Source organism: Ranitomeya variabilis, chromosome 1 (genome assembly GCF_051348905.1).
Source record: "Ranitomeya variabilis isolate aRanVar5 chromosome 1, aRanVar5.hap1, whole genome shotgun sequence".
Taxonomy (NCBI): Eukaryota; Metazoa; Chordata; class Amphibia; order Anura; family Dendrobatidae; genus Ranitomeya; species Ranitomeya variabilis.
In genome coordinates, this window is record NC_135232.1 from 973,633,056 (window position 1) to 973,648,603 (window position 15,548).

At 44.3% G+C, this 15,548-nt stretch overlaps 1 protein-coding gene across 1 annotated transcript in view; it reads left to right on the plus strand.

The window, feature by feature from the left end:
- Positions 1–1,808: 1,808 nt before the first annotated feature.
- LOC143792914 (uncharacterized) overlaps positions 1,809–15,548 on the plus strand; it is a 249,204-nt gene continuing 235,464 nt past the window's right edge. The window contains exon 1 of the mRNA XM_077279376.1: positions 1,809–1,880. The gene's annotated coding sequence lies outside the window, so the exon portion shown is untranslated. The remainder of the gene's footprint in view (positions 1,881–15,548) is intronic.

Below are 15,548 nucleotides of genomic sequence, written 5' to 3' on the forward strand. Positions count from 1 at the left end.
GTTTGACAGTGCTTATTGGCACAGTATGGCTGCGGTCATTTGCTGCACTGTTACACTCGCACACATTGGTAGCGCACTATACACAGAGGCTACACAGTATATAGATGGCACTTGGCTGGCAGCCATTCACCTGATGCTGCTGCACAAGCGGTGACACATGTTGGAGGGACTCGGCTAGAAGTTCTGATTGTCCTATTCTTCTCTATAGGTGATGGCACCCCGGGGAGTCATTAAATGAACCCAAACAAGTGATCACTATCAGGAATTATTAATTTGAGGCAGATTAGGGACATGTTTTTATACCCTTAAGCATTTTAGTATAATTACTAATAAAAGCTACATTTTATGGTTTGCTAGAGAGGGATTGTCATTGGGTTCTCCCCATTTTGTTAATATTTAGTATATTCCTCCCAAGCCATTTTGTCCTGGTACATATATTTCATGTTCATTCCCCACCTATCAAGCACGTGGGATATAACACGCACCTCTTTATATGGGATATGTGTTTATTCCCCGAAAATCTACATATAATCCACATTCATTCCCCACCTACCAAGCTCAGGGAATATACAGCTGTTTATATGGACTACGCCGACTACGTGTTCATTCCCCTATTATCTACATATAATTCTTCATTCCCCAAGTACATGGAATATAATATATATTTGTTTATATGCAATGTGTGTTTAGTTCCCTGTAATCTACATATAGGCCATGGCCAAAATGCAGAAGACATCTGTAATACCTCTCTATAGTTTTGGACTTCTTAGTTACTATGTTCATTCTTTTTAGTCATTTTCTTCATTCTTTTTCGTAGGTCCCCAAAAGGTCTATGTGCACACGATGCAGATTTAGTGCAGAAACGCTGCAGAACTGCACTGTGATTTACAGTACAATGTAAATCAATGGGAAAAACAAAAAGCTGTGCACATGGTGCAGAAAAATCTGCGCAGAAACGCTGGCAGATTTCAAAGAAGTGCACGTCGCTTCTTTTGTGCAGTTCTGCAGCGTTTCTGCTGCAGATTTTTCTGCACCATGTGCACAGCTTTTTGTTTTTCCCATTGATTTACATTGTACTGCACAGAAACTGCATAGAAACTGCATAGAAACTGCACAGAAACTGCATAGAATCTGCATAGAAACTGCACAGAATCTGCGCAGAAACTGCATCAAATCTGCAGATGCAGATTTAGTGCAGAAAATTCTGCACCACATTTCCTACGTGTGCACATAGCCTAAGGCAGCACCATGTCACGTGGGTCACATAATGTAGTGCAATAAGTCAGTACACCGCTGCCAGGTCACATGACTCCTGCTGCCTCTGTGCCAGGCTGTGCCTCCTCCCCTCCCCCACACTACACTCAGTGTCAGCAGCTGGTCACATAGGAGCTGCCTGTTCCGACCACAAGTGAACCAGTGCTGACAAACACAGCTCACACACACACAGGGCGGGCTCCGCTGTGCCACATCCGGGTGCCTGGCTGTGGTGCCCGGCTGCTCTCTGCACTCCCGGCCGCTGTACAGAAAGTTTACTGTCTGCAACCTTCACGATGCACAAACAAGTGTTCGCCTGCCATCTGCTGGATGACACTGGAAAAGCACCAGAGCCGCCCTGCTTTTATTTGTGGACTGTTCCATCTGGTAAATGGGGGCGATAAAGCATAAATAAAAAAACTTTCATCCATTATTAAGAACTGTGACAAACAAATAAATGTAGTGCTGTTATAAACTATACACCTCACTAGCTTGTCTTAAAATATGTTCAAAGCTATTCTCTTTGTGTCACGTCTTCCATAGAAGGCTGTGTGGTCACCCCTATTTTGATGTGGTGGGGTGAGGAGACTGTCATGGTGTTCCGCGGAAGCTGCAGCGGCTGCACAGTAAGTTTGGGGGATTGCGGGCGGTGCTGGGAGTTCAGGCTGGTAATGTGGCTGGCCGGTGTGGGTGGGGGGCATGGCCTGCTGCAGCGCCCCCATAGGGTTATACTATGGTTATTGCCCCAGGAAGATGGCAGTAGTGATGGTGGCATCAGTCACACTGGCACTGCCTGCGGTAGAGCTTTGCGGAGTGTGGAAGTTTCCCAGCATGACTTAGTGGAGTTTGGGACTTGCTTGTAGAGGTCACAGTGCCCCCCATGCAGTCGTATTGGGCAGCGATGTGGCCCCCTGTGTCGCGGCCATAGTCGCTGTGTAGCCCCCCAGACTGAGGTGACCCCTGTGACAAGTTATCAGTACGGTGCGCTGTGAGGCACGATGACCTTTGCTGCATCTATAGAATGTAAGAAAAGTTGAGAAAACGTACACTGTGACCTACCTACCATGGTTACCAAGAAGGGGCCGTGAGATTTATTTTAGGCTGACTTCCACTGTGACACATTGTATGTCCGTGGTTGACCCTTCCCCAGAATCGGAGGTGTGGGCCTACACAGACCATCGGCCAATACAGACCATCGGCCAATACAGACCATCGGCCAATACAGACCATCGGCCAATACAGACCATCGGCCAATAATCCCCTGAACCGCAGAGCCCACGTTACTGCTAGGTTCTGTAACGGGAACCACAGGCAGCGACTCGGTGTCGGACTTGGGCGTGTGACCCGTCAGACTCTGGCTCTGCAGTTACCGCCAGGTTTCCTTTTCTCTGAACTATTGTGGCGTTTCCAAAAAGAAATATAAAAAAAAACATGATTTCTAAAACTGTCGGCGAACTACAAGCTCGTTCGGTCTTAGTCATGTGTCTGTTAGTGATGAGCGACCGTGTTCTGATTGGTGTTATATGAGAATGCTCTGGTGCTAACTGTGACTTTGGCGTGCTTGAAAAAATATGTTCGAGTCCTCATGGCTGCATGTCTAATGGCTGTTAGCGACAACACATGCAGGGATGATGGCCTGTTTGTTAGACAATCGATGTATGTGTTGCAGCTGCCAAACATGCAGCCGCAGGGACTCGAACATACTTTTCGAGCATGACGGAGTGACCTGCACCAGTGCATGGTCCTATACAGGGCTATGGAGTCGGTAATCCAAACCTCCGACTCCTAAGTTTCCATGACACCGACTCCACCAAAATGCACTCCGACTTCATGACTCCAACTCCGCAGCCCTGTTCATACAACCCCTGGCAAAAAATTATGTAATCACTGGCCTTGGAGGATGTTCATTCAGTTGTTTAATTTTGTAGAAAAAAAGATCACAGACATGGCACAAAACTAACGTCATTTCAAATGGCAACTTTCTGGCTTTAAGAAACACTAGAAGAAATCAAGAACAAAAAATGTGGTAGTCAGTAATGGTTACTTTTTTTAACCAAGCATTGGGGAGAAATTATGGAGTCACTCAATTAGGAGGGAAAAATTATGGCATCACCCTGTAAATTTTAATTCCCCAAAACTAATACCTGCATCAAATTAGATCTGCTCGTTAGTCTGCATCTAAAAAGGAGTGATCACACCTTGGAGAGCTGTTGCACCAAGTGGACTGACATGAATCATGGCTCCAACACGAGAGATGTCAATTGAAACAAAGGAGAGGATTATCAAACTCTTATAAGAGGGTAAATCAACAGGCAATGTTGCAAAAGATGTTGGTTGTTCAGTCAGCTGTGTCTAAAATCTGGACCAAATACAAACAACATGCGAAGGTTGTTAAAGGCAAACATACTGGTAGACCGAGGCTGCGCACTAACCACGTCATCGAGCCCTCTGACCTGAACGTCACAGCCAGAGGACCCGAAAGATACAGCGCTGAGGTGGAACGGGGACAGGTGAATATTGCATGGCTCACCCTCTCTCGTCATACTCATCCTCCTGGATATACAGTACAGACCAAAAGTTTGGACACACCTTCTCATTTAAAGATTTTTCTGTATTTTCATGACTATGAAAATTGTAAATTCACACTGAAGGCATCAAAACTATGAATTAACACGTGGAATTATATACTTAGCAAAAAAGTGTGAAACAACTGAAATTATGTCTTATATTCTAGGTTCTTCAAAGTCACATAGTTATTAAGGTTGAAGGAAGACTTTAAAGGGAACCTGTCACCACGTTTTTGGAAGATGGGATAAAAATAGCGTTAAATAGGGGCAGAGGTGGGCATTACATTAGTGTGTTTGTTATGCGTTTATTACCCACCTAAGTTGCCGAAATACCTTTGCAAAGTCTCCGTTTTCGCCTGTCAATCAGGCTGGTCTGGTCAAAAGGGCGTTGTCTTCCCCCAGATTTTGCGTAGTTTTCCGTTGGTGGCGTAGTGGTGTGCGCATGCCCAAGGTCCCGAATCCTCTGCCAGGGGATTTAAAAGAGCGCGCTGTTCGTTTTCATTGGTGATCGGTGGGCGCGGCCATCTTCCTTTGGCCGCGCGTGCGCAGAAGCGGCGCTCTGCTGGCCGCGGCTTCAGGAAAATGGCTGCCGCGATATCCATCTGCGCACGCGCGGCATCCCGCGGCCATTTTCCTGAAGCCGCGGCCAGCAGAGCGCCGCTTCTGCGCACGCGCGGCCAAAGGAAGATGGCCGCGCCCACCGATCACCAATGAAAACGAACAGCGCGCTCTTTTAAATCCCCTGGCAGAGGATTCAGGACTTTGGGCATGCGCACACCACTACGCCACCAACGGAAAACTACGCAAAATCTGGGGGAAGACAAGACGCCCTTTTGACCAGACCAGCCTGATTGACAGACGAAAACGGAGACTTTGCAAAGGTATTTCGGCAACTTAGGTGGGTAATAAACGCATAACAAACACACTAATGTAATGCCCACCTCTGCCCCTATTTAACGCTATTTTTATCCCATCTTCCAAAAACGTGGTGACAGGTTCCCTTTAAGTCCATCTAGTTCAACCCATAGCCTAACCTAACATGTTGATCCAGAGGAAGGCAAAAAAACCCATGTGGCAAAGAGTAAGCTCCCCCTTGGGGAAAAAAAATTCCTTCCCGACTCCACGTACGGCAATCAGACTAGTTCCCTGGATCAACACCCTATCAAGGAATCTAGTGTATATACCCTGTAACATTATACTTTTCCAGAAAGGCATCCAGTCCCCTCTTAAATTTAAGTAATGAATCCCTCATTACAACATCATACGGCAGAGAGTTCCATAGTCTCACTGCTCTTACAGTAAAGAATCTGCGTCTGTTATTATGCTTAAACCTTTTTTCCTCCAGACGTAGAGGATGCCCCCTTGTCCCTGTCACCGGTCTATGATTAAAAAGATCATCAGAAAGGTCTTTGTACTGTCCCCTCATATATTTATACATTAACATAAGATCACCCCTTAGCCTTCGTTTTTCCAAACTAAATAGCCCCAAGTATAATAATCTATCTTGGTATTGCAGACCCCCCAGTCCTCTTATAACCTTGGTCGCTCTTCTCTGCACCCGCTCCAGTTCAGCTATGTCTTTCTTATACACCGGAGACCAGAACTGTGCACAGTATTCTAAGTGTGGTCGCACTAGTGACTTGTATAGAGGTAAAATTATGTTCTCATGAGCATCTATGCCTCTTTTAATTCATCCCATTATTTTATTTGCCTTTGTAGCAGCTGCCTGACACTGGCCACTGAATATGAGTTTGTCATACACCCAGGTCTTTTTCATTGACGGTTTTGCCCAGAGTTTTAGAATTAAGCACATAGTTATACATCTTATTACTTCTACCCAAGTAGCCACCTTTTGCTTTGATGACTGCTTTGCACACTCTTGGCATTCTCTTGATCAGCTTCAAGAGGTAGTCACCGAAAAATGGTTTTCACTTCACAGGTGTGCCCTGTCAGGTTTAATAAGTGGGATTTCTTGCCTTATAAATGTTGTTGGGACCATCAGTTGTGTTGTGCAGAAGTCTGGTGGATACACAGCTGATAGTCCTACTGAATAGACTGCTTAGAATTTGTATTAGGCAAAAAAAAAGGAGCTAAGTAAATAAAAACGAGTGGCCATCATTACTTTAATAAATGAAGGTCAGTCAGTCTGAAAAATTGGGAAAACTTTGAAAGTGTCCCCGAGTGCAGTTACAAAGACCATCAAGCGCTACAAAGAAACTGGCTCACATGAGGACCGACCAAGCGTCACCTCTGCTTCTGAGGATAAGTTTATCCGAGTCACCAGCCTCAGAAATCGCAGGTTAACAGCAGCTCAGATTAGAGACCAGGTCAATGCCACACAGAGTTCTAGCGGCAGACACATCTCTACAACAACTGTTAAAAGGAGACTTTGTGCAGGAGGCCTTCATGGTAAAATAGCTGCTAGAAAACTACTGCTGAGGACAGGCAACAAGCAGAAGAGACTTGTTTGGGCTAAAGAACACAAGGAATGGACATTAGACCAGTGGAAATCTGTGCTTTGGTCTGATGAGTCCAAATTGGAGATCTTTGGTTCCAACCACCGTGTCTTTGTGCGACACAGAAAAGGTGAACGGATGGACTCTACATGCCTGGTTCCCACCGTGAAGCATGGAGGAGGTGTGATGGCGTGGGGGTGCTTTGCTGGTGACACTGTTGGGGATTTATTCAAAATTGAAGGCATAATGAACCAGCATGGCTACTACAGCTTCTTGCAGTGGCATGCTATTCCATCCGGTTTGCGTTTAGTTGGACCATCATTAATTTTTCAACAGGACAGTGACCTCAAACACACCTTCAGGCTGTGTAAGGGCTATTTGACCAAGAAGGAGACTGATGAGGTGCTACGCCAGATGACCTGGCCTCCGCAGTCACCAGACCTGAACCCAATCGAGATGGTTTGGGGTGAGCTGGACGGCAGAGTGAAGGCAAAAGGGCCAACAAGTGCTAAGCATCTCTGGGAACTCCTTCAAGATTGTCGGAAGACCATTCCCGGTGACTACCTCTTGAAGCTCATCAAGAGAATGCCAAGAGTGTGCAAAGCAGTGTGAATTTACAATTTTCATAGTCATGAAAATACAGAAAAATCTTTAAATGAGGTGTGTCCACACTTTTGGTCTGTACTGTATATACAGATACAGAGAAGTGCTGTAAAACCTCATTTTAAAATCGCATTGTATGTCATACGGATGTTCCGAGGAAAAATCGCACTGAAATCGCATGACACTGGCATAGCACTCGTCCGTTTTTTCTGCCCGGAAATAGGACCTTTTTTTTCTCGCAAATGGGTATGAGCCCTAAGTGTGACTCCAGCCTTAAAAACAGATGCTGACTGTGTAACACTGCCAGCATTTGCCATGTGTGAAGTGGGTAACCGATCCTGTGAATTCTGCTTACATGCGGACCTCAGGGTGGATAATACAGTTATCACCGGTATGCACCAAGGTGTTAAATAGATTGTCTGAGAATTAAAAAAAATAAATAAAAAAGGAATGATTTCTGATTACATTTTCTTTCTTTTTATTCCTGGTGATTCCATTTAAGTGTTTCCTATGTTAGTTTACAAGTGGAGCACTTTGATCTGGCAGATGGAGCTGTATAGTGAGGGAAACTTTGCCCTTTACTTATCATAGCTTGTGGGAGAAAAAAAACTCAGCCCTGTAAATGTACAGCTAAGTGTATGTAGGAAAGGCCTGGAAGTATGCAATATATTACTGCCAAATAATTTACTTTTCAAGGATTACTTTTTGGGCATATTAACACTTCCAAGAATGTCTCATTGTCGGTTACCGGAGGGATCATGTGTTATCAACTGTTAGGCCGGCGTCACACTGGGTGTAAGACAATACGGTCCGTTTTTCACGGCCGTAATACGCAGTAAAGTCCCAGAAATAGTGTTCCATAGGTAATCCGTTGCCAAGGTGTGGTCGCGTATTTTGCGCATGTAGTGTTGCGTGTGCGATCCGTATGTGATCCGTAATGCGTATTTTTCACGCAACATCACAAAATGGACATTTAACGGTTTTCTGGCCTGCCAAGAATTTAAATAATCAACAACGCTATTTAAGCCCTCTCCAACAGGTGGAACCCTCCCATCAGGCCATTTAGTTGGTGTGCTTCTTTTGGGTGTGTTGGTATTACCTTCAAAACATGTCTGACCATCTGTCTTTAAGCACAACTCAGCGGGTGTTGTTTCACTGGGTGTTGTCGCGTCGCTTTGGCCAGCCATATCCTGTGATTGTAGATCCGCGAAGGAGGAGACGAAGATTGTGGGTGCATCCTCTATTGACCCAACGCCTCAATAAAGGACATTTTGAGAGGCTCCATACAGCTTTGAGGTGACATCCTGACAAGTTCTATCTGTACTGTCGCATGACCATCAGTACCTTTGATATCTTGTTGGAGATCTTACGTCCAGGTATCACCTATCAGGACACAAGGATGCGCAAAGCCATATCCGCAGAGGAGCGTCTTCTCCTTACCTTACGGTATGTATGAAACAGTCTCACATACTGTATGTTGATGATATTTTTTTTATGTGTTGTGTTCTAGAAGGTTTTTTCAAGTATATGTGTACATTAGGGCACAAGCAGATCAACCAAACTGTGTTTAATGTTATAGTAAAGTACCCTATGTAAATGTTCAATTTTACAGTGTAAGTAATGTTTCCAAAAATATCCTATCTACTTCTGCTTCTTCATGTTTTTTTTTACTCTTGTTACATACCTAATATAATTTTTGTATCCCTTTCAGCTTCCTGTCCACTCCACTGGCTTGTCGTATGCGGGACTACACCTGGAGTTTCTGATTGGGCGCTCAACAATTTCGGGCATTGTGCGGTCAACCTGTAGTCAAATATGGGCTAAACTTCAGGAACTTGTTATGCCTGAGCCAAAACAGGAGGATTGGCTCAAAATAGCCAGAGGCTTCCAGGCCACTTGTGACTTCCCTAACTGCATTGGAGCTGTGGATGGGAAACATATCAGGGTGCGTAAGCCGCCGAACTCTGGCTCCCAATTCTACAATTATAAGCAGTTTTTCTCTGTAGTTCTGTTAGCTGTAGTTGACAGTAACTACAGGTTTATAATTGTAGACATTGGGGCCTATGGGCGAACTGGAGACTCTAGGGTTTTCAATTCGTCCATTATGGGTCGGCTGCTACGTGACAACCAGTTAGACCTCCCACCACCACAACAACTCCCAGGCTCCAATGTGGAAGCAGTGCCTTTTGTTCTTGTTGGAGATGAGGCGTTCCAACTGATGAGGCACGTCATGAGGCCTTATCCCCGGCGCAACCTGGACCACCGGCGGAGGGTCTTTAATTTGCGGCTTTCCAGGGCACGGAGACTGGTGGAGTGCGCATTTGGGATTCTGGTGGCAAAATGGCGTGTTCTCCAGTCTGCCATTCAGCTCAGTGAGGCTACAGTCAATGAAGTCATAAAAGCATGTGTTATTTTGCACAATTTTACCCGCATACATGATTGTTACACAGCTGATATTGGTGAACACCTGTTGAGCAATGTGATTCGGCCAACACCACATGGCCCTCCTCCGCGCCGTCCGCTTTCTGGTCTGAAAGTTAGGGATGTATTCACAAATTATTTTGTATCTCCTCATGGTGCCACTCCCTGGCAAGATTATGCAGTTGCGCATGTATGATTATTTTCCTTTGAAAATATATTCTAAGTTTAACAAAACTAAAAAAAATTAGAATCTAAACTCTGTGTGTTGTATTTACTTAATTCACATATGGTTTGGAACATAGCATGTGTGTGTGATGTAAGAATGATTGGACCCCAAACCTAATTAGGCTTTAACCCCTTCGTGACATGCGCCGTACTAGTACGGCGCTGCCGGCACTGCATTAGTGCCAGCCGCAGTACTAGTACGGCGCATCGATCACCGCGGTCTCACGCTGAGCGCCGCGGTGATCGGGTGCGGGTGTCAGCTGTATATGACAGCTGACACCCCGCAGCAATGCCCACGATCGGCGCTGTCGCCGATCGCGGGCATTTAACCCCTCTGATGCCGCTGTCAATAGTGACAGCGGCATAGAGGGGGATCGCGCAGGGACGGGGGCTCCCTGCGCTCTCCCACCGGAGCAGCGCGATGAGATCGCGCTGCTCCGGTGACCTGGAAGGAGTCCCCGGATCCAAGATGGCCGCGGGACTCCTTCCGGGTCATAAGATGACCCTGCTTGCCGGCGTCTGCTGAGAATCCTCATAGCAGGCGCCGGCAAGCCCCTGCAATGTGCCTGGCACATCGGTGATCAGACCGAGTGCTATGCACACGGTCTGATCACCGATCTGTGATGTCCCCTCCTGGGACAAAGTAAAAAAGTTAAAAAAAAAATTTTCCACATGTGTAAAAAAAAAAAAAAAAAAAATTCCTAAATAAAGAAAAAAAATATATATATATTCCCATAAATACATTTCTTTATCTAAATAAAAAAAACACCACACAATAAAAGTACACATATTTAGTATCGCCGCGTCCGTAACAACCCCACCTATAAAACTATATCACTAGTTAACCCCTTCAGTGAACACCGTAAAAAAAAAAAAAAAAAAACGAGGCAAAAAACAACGCTTTATTCTCATACCGCCAAACAAAAAGTGGAATAACACGCGATCAAAAAGACGGATATAAATAACCATGGTACCGCTGAAAACGTCATCTTGTCCCGCAAAAAAAAAGCCGCCATACAGCATCATCAGCAGAAAAATAAAAAAGTTATAGCTCTCAGAATAAAGCGATGCAAAAACAATTATTTTTTATATAAAATAGTTTTTATTGTGTAAAAGCGCCAAAACATAAAAAAATTATATAAATGAGTTATCGCTGTAATCGTACTGACCCGAAGAATAAAACTGCTTTATCCTTTTTACCAAACGCGGAACGGTATAAACGCACCCCCTAAAAGAATTTCAGGAATTGCTGGTTTTTGTTCATTCCGCCTCCCAAAAATCGGAATAAAAAGCGATCAAAAAATGTCATGTGCCCGAAAATGGTACCAATAAAAACGTCAACTCGTCCCGCAAAAAACAAGATCTCACATGACTCTGTGGACCAAAATATCGAAAAATTATAGCTCTCAAAATGTGGTGATGCAAAAACTATTGTTTGCAATAAAAAGCGTCTTTTAGTGTGTGACGGCTGCCAACCATAAAAATCCGCCCAAAAAACGCTATATAAGTAAATCAAATCCCCCTTCATCACCCCCTTAGTTAGGAAAAATAATAAAATTTTAAAAAATATATTTATTTCCATTTTCCCGTTAGGCTACTTTCACACTAGCGTCGGTACGGGGCCGTCGCGCTGCGTCGGCCCGACATACCGACGCATACTGTGCAAGCGCCGCACAACGGGGGCAGCGGATGCTGTTTTTCCACGCATCCGCTGCCCCATTGTGAGGTGCGGGGAGGTGGGGGCGGAGTTCCAGCCGCGCATGCGCGGTCGGAAATGGTGGACCGTCAGCACAAAAAAAGTTACATGTAACGTTTGTTGCTGCCGGCTGTCTGCCACAACACGACGCAACCGTCGCACGACGCTTGCGACGTGTGTCAATACGTCGCTAATGTTAGTCTATGGGGAAAAAACGCATCCTGCAGATGACTTTGCAGGATGCGTTTTTTCGCCAAAACGACGCATTGCGACGTATGCAAAAAAACGCTAGTGTGAAAGTAGCGCTAGGGTTAGGACTAGGGTTAGGGTTGGGGTTAGGGTGTCAGTTAGAATTGGGGAGTTTTCACTGTTTAGGCACATCAGGGGCTCTCCAAACGCGACATGGCGTCCGATCTCAACGCGTTTGTTTGCGTTAAAAACGCATGCGTTTTTATAGAAAAAAAACAGAACACACTGAAAAGTCACCCACCACCATCAAGGTGATAAAGGGATCCAAACCCTAACCCTACCCCTAAACTCATCCCTAACCGTTTAATGAACATTTTCTGACAGTCATAGTGCCACGTATTTCAGTGCCACGTATTTCAGTGCCACGTATTTCAGTGCCACGTTATTTCAGTGCCACGTTATTTCAGTGCCACGTTATTTCAGTGCCACGATATTTCAGTGCCACGATATTTCAGTGCCACGTATTTAAGTGCCACGGTATTTCAGTGAAATACGTGGCACTGAAATATCGTGGCATTTACGTGAAATACGTGGCACTTAAATACGTGGCACTTAAATACGTGGCACTTAAATACGTGGCACTTAAATACGTGGCACTTAAATACGTGGCACTTAAATACGTGGCACTTAAATATCGTGGCATGTACATGAAATACGTGGCACTTATATACGTGGCACTTATATACGTGGCACTTATATACGTGGCACTTATATACGTGGCACTTATATACGTGGCCACTGAAATATCGTGGCACTTATATACGTATATACGTATATAAACGTATTTCAGTGCCACGTATTTCAGTGCCACGTATTTCAGGTTAGGGGTAGGGGTAGGGTTAGGGGTAGGGTTAGGGTTTTTTGTTTTTTTCTTGTTTTCTTGTGTTTTTCTATAAAAACGCATGCGTCTAAAAAAACGCATGCGTTTTACCGCGATTACATGCGTTTTTTCACACATGCGTTTTTTAAAAAAACGCAAGTGTGAAACCAGCCTTATCCTTAGGAAAATAAAAACATGGGGGCTAAAATATAATTTTCGTGGAAAAAAATATATTTTTTATTTTCGCGGCTCTGCGTTATAAACTGTAGTGAAGCACTTGGGGGTTCAAAGTTCTCACAACACATCTAGATAAGTTCCGTGGGGGGTCTAGTTTCCAATATGGGGTCACTTGTGGGGGGTTTCTACTGTTTAGGTACATCAGGGGCTCTGCAAATGCAACATGACACCTGCAGACCAATCCATCTAAGTCTGCATTTCAAACGGCGCTCCTTCCCTTCCGAGCTCTGCCGTGCGCCCAAACAGTGGTTCCCCCCAATGTATGGGGTATCAGCGTACTCAGGACAAATTGGACAATAACTTTTGTGGTCCAATTTCTCCTGTTACCCTTGGGGGAAAAAAAATTGCGGGCTAAAACATCATTTTGTGGAAAGAAAAAATGATTTTTTGATTTTCACAGCGCTACATTCTAAACTTTAGTGAAACAACTGGGGGTTAAAAGTGCTCACCACACATCTAAATAAGTTCCTTAGGGGGTCTTCTTTCCAAAATGGTGTCACTTGTGGGGGTTTCCACTGTTTAGGCACGTCAGGGGCTCTCCAAACACGACATGGGTTCCGATCTCAATTCCAGCCAATTTTGCATTGAAAAGTCAAATGGCGCTCCTTCCCTTCCGAGCTCTGCCATGCGCCCAAACAGTGGTTTATCCCCATATATAAAGTATCAGCGTACTCAGGACAAATTGCACAACAACTTTTGGGGTCCAATTTATCCTGCTACCCTTGGGAAAATAAAAAATTTGGGGCAAAAATATCATTTTTTGTGAAAATTAATATTAATTTTTTTTTACGGCTCTACATTATAAACTTCTGTGAAGCACTTGGAGGTTCAAAGTGCTCACCACACATCTAGATTAGTTCCTTAGAGGGTCTACTTTCCAAAATGGTGTCACTTCTGGGGGTTTCCACTGTTTAGGCACGTCAGGGGCTCTCCAAACATGACATGGGTTCCGATCTCAATTCCAGCCAATTTTGCATTGAAAAGTCAAATGGCGCTCCTTCCCTTCCGAGCTCTGCCATGCGCCCAAACAGTGGTTTATCCCCATATATGAAGTATCAGCGTACTCAGGACAAATTGCACAACAACTTTTGGGGTCCAATTTATCCTGCTACCCTTGGGAAAATAAAAAATTTGGGGCAAAAAGATCATTTTTTGTGAAAATTAATATTAATTTTTTTTACGGCTCCACATTATAAACTTCTGTGAAGCACTTGGAGGTTCAAAGTGCTCACCACACATCTAGATTAGTTCCTTAGAGGGTCTACTTTCCAAAATGGTGTCACTTGTGGGGGTTTCCACTGTTTAGGCACGTCAGGGGCTCTCCAAACACGACATGGGTTCCGATCTCAATTCCAGCCAATTTTGCATTGAAAAGTCAAATGGCGCTCCTTCCCTTCCGAGCTCTGCCATGTGCCCAATCAATGGTTTACCCCAACATGTGGGGTATCGGCGTACTCAGGACAAATTGTACAACAACTTTTTTGGTCCAATTTCTCCTGTTACCCTTGGTAAAATAAAACAAATTGGATCTGAAGTAAAAATTTTGTGAAAAAAAAGTTAAATGTTCAATTTTTTTTAAACATTCCAAAAATTCCTGTGAAGCATCTGAAGGGTTAATAAACTTTTTGAATGTGGTTTTGAGTACCTTGAGGGGTGCAGTTTTTAGAATGGTGTCACTTTTGGACATTTTCTGTCATATAGACCCCTCAAAGTCACTTCAAGTGTGAGGTGGTCCGTAAAAAAAAATGGTTTTGCAAATTTTGTTGCAAAAATGAGAAATCGCTGGTCAACTTTTAACCCTTATAACTCCCTAACAAAAAAAAATTATGTTTCCAAAATTGTGCTGATGTAAAGCAGACATGTGGGAAATGTTGTTTATTAACTATATTATGTGATATAACTCTCTAATTTAAGGGCATAAAAACGAAAAATTTGAAAATTGCTAAATTTTCATAATTTTCGACAAATTTCTGTTTTTTTCACAAATAAATGCAAGTCATATCGAAGAAGTTTTACCACTATCATAAAGTACAATATGTCACGAGAAAACAATCTCAGAATCACCAGGATCCGTTGAAGCGTTTCAGAGTTATGACCTCATAAAGTGACAGTGGTCAGAATTGTAAAAATTGGCCGTGTCACTTAGGTGAAAACAGGCTTTGGGGTGAAGGGGTTAAACAATATATTTTAATTACCGCCAAAGCCTTTTTTTTTGGTCAAGCTTTTTTTTGTTTTTCCAGCCAATCCAAGTTGGCTTATTTTTTTGGAGATAACTTGAACAGCATAACAAAATGCTAGGACAGCACTAACATAAATAACACATGGTTTTGTTCACCAAACACAAAAGCAACAGAACCAAATCACAGATTTTGGTAAGTAGGTGGTGGAGATGGGGGTAGGTCTGGGTCCTGGTCAGGTGGCCTTTGTTGGCCCAATTGTCCTTCACCCTGTGTGGATGATGTGTGGGCCGGAGGAAAATTCGGACTTGACTCGTGGGCCAGTTGGGTAATGGCCATGAGGAATCTGACCAAGTCCCTCAGGTTGGGTAAAATATGGCCGGGAATCATCTCCAACCCCAATATGGCCATGTCGTCCAAACCCAGGTTGGGACCAGCCTCCAGCACTGGGTCTGGACAAGTGGCCATATTGGGAAGGTTGATGGTAGTCTGGCATATGGTACTGAGGTCGCCATGGTGGGTTTGGTGTGGGTAGGGGTTGAGGTGTAGGCTGACGTGGAGGGGGTGATTCAAATCCCTGTTGAGCATGCACCTGTTGACATCTTTGCAGCCGCAGGAGATTACGTGATGACATCTGCCAACTCTCAATAGACTCCATGCGCTCATATGGGTCATTTGGGGGGGGGCATGCATCAATAAGAATTTGAATGCACCCTCTCACACGAAGCCTCACCTCACGCTCTATGGGACGTAAGTACCGGGCCAGTCTCCTCGTAAAGCCCTCCTCACCATCATCCTCAGTAACCCTTGCAAGGTAGTTCAACACCCCAGCATCAACATTTC